This window comes from Lactuca serriola, chromosome 3 (assembly GCF_051521515.1).
Source record: "Lactuca serriola cultivar US96UC23 chromosome 3, Lser_US96UC23_V15, whole genome shotgun sequence".
Classification (NCBI taxonomy): domain Eukaryota; kingdom Viridiplantae; phylum Streptophyta; class Magnoliopsida; order Asterales; family Asteraceae; genus Lactuca; species Lactuca serriola.
Window position 1 is genome coordinate 83,270,388 of NC_136410.1, and position 2,268 is coordinate 83,272,655.

Here is a 2,268-nt window from a genome sequence, read left to right on the forward strand (position 1 = left end):
TATGTAATCGTAAGCTAGAATGAATGTAACTTGATCAACTATATTTATTCAAGATGCAACCCATGTGTGCTTGGGAGTGATGGCTTACGACTCGGGTCTAGCTAAACGTAGCTTGGGTGGCTTACGACTCGGGTCTAGCTAAACGTAGCTTGGGCGGGCCGATGGCACTCGACTCTGGGTCTAGTACGCGCCGCGTACGAGGTTTCCAGCCCTATAAATAGAAGGCATGAGCTCGAGTCTTTGCACACCTTTCTCAATGCTTCAGTCACTCTCACACCCTTCCAAGCACCAGAGACCATTCCCTCACCCCGGTTTCCGCACTCGAGCCCCGACGAAAGATTTACGCTGCAGAGATCCTAGAAGAGCCCGATGACGCGACCATCCGCGGACGAAGTTCTGCTCAACCCTAGCCTCTCTCTTCGAAACGAGTGAGTTCATACCCCTACTTTTCAATTCTTTTCACGTTTTAGGGGGGGGGGGAATACAAGTACATTACAAATCAAAGTATTATTTTTATAATATCGTTCTTATAGAGTGTTGATACAAAAATAACTTTATGTCTTAAAGGGATATTATATCACCAAGTTGTTATTACCAAATGGAAACATACTTTTGACAAACTATAATGAGCATAGTATTCAAGTGATTCATACATTTTACATATACATCTCGACAAATGAAATGCTTTCAAAAGAAGTACAGTCTTTTATCATCGTAAATCTGTTTATACCTAGTAATGTGAGACAGCTTCACGTACGTTCGAGTATGCATTATTAAGTCCTGTATTATATACCATAATCCCTTGTAGGGGGAGCGTGATACTTGTGTATAGATCTATACGGGATTGACAATCCCGCACCTAAGCTGTTAGCTACAGCTAGGCCGGCAGGCCTGGGGTGACAAATGTCATAACAGTTCCAACGCCTGAAGAACGTTGTTACAGGCCAACAATGTCATTAGCATGGTTATAAAACTCACATAAAAGTATAAAAACAAGTTAGATTTACGAGATTCATACATGCATTTCAGTTTTCCATTTTATTGTTAATACAAATTTTATCACCATTATTCAAGCATGGAAAACACTAATGCACTCCAACACGGGAAACTTTTCAAATCATTTATAGAAAATATTGGATTTTCTGAAAACCTCGTTCATCGATTTACTATCAAAAAGGACATACATTTCAAATGCAAAAACACTCATGAACTCACCAACTTAATTGTTAACACTTTTTCGAAACCACTTGTATTTCTTAGGGAATCAGTAATACAGGTAACCACCAGCTTTTGGAGAAGGAAACACTAAAGATGTTTTATTTTGGAACATTTATCATCTCATTGTAATATTCTTTTGCTATTATGTATAACGCAACAACATACGTTTTTATTATATATGTGATGGTTGTGTTACTTTCTTTACAATATTCAATGGTTGTGATACTACGTGAAGTCATCCACCCCCGAACGTTTCCGCCATTCTGGTTTGGGGGTGTGACAGATTGGTATCAGAGCATTGTTTATAGTGAACTAAGTATATCGAACCACATACGATATACAAACTATAAATGCAAAGGGGACCAAAAACCCTCTAATGAAACATTTTCATGAACAAAATACATTCTTTTAAAGATATACATTTTTACAAGCATGCATAAATCTCGTATCATAACAAGTTTTACTAAAAAGTATTACGGCAAGTTACGACACTACGATTGAGCCTCGGGGTATGTAATCATGTCGAGAATAAATATAGCCTGATCAACTATATTTATCCTGGATTTGACCAACGTACGCCGAGGAATGGTCGTAGTGGACAACAAGCCGAAAACTTACCAAATACAAAATTTTTCTAGTTTCGCCAAGTTGAAATAGTATAGAAGTATTATTAAAAATAGTTGTACAATAAAAATTATAGTTAAAAATAATAAGTCGCTAAATAGAAATTTCTTTTCTTATAACGTTCTCACACATCTATCCTAGTACAGACAAATGGCCGGATTCCATTTACCAGGAGATCCCTACTACCCAAACCAAGGCAACGGCGGTTGGATAGAAGAAGACCCGGAGGAAGACCCAGAGGAAATCGAAGAAGAGGTCGAGGAAGAATTCGAAGTCGAAGTCGGAGAGGAGTTCGAAGTCGACGAAGAGATCATGGAGATTTCTAGCGGGACAGACTCCGAGCCAGAAGTGTACGACCCCCCCATCCCTCATCCTCCCGTAATCAGACCAGATCAACCGGGACCCATCCCCATCTAGGGAAGCCAC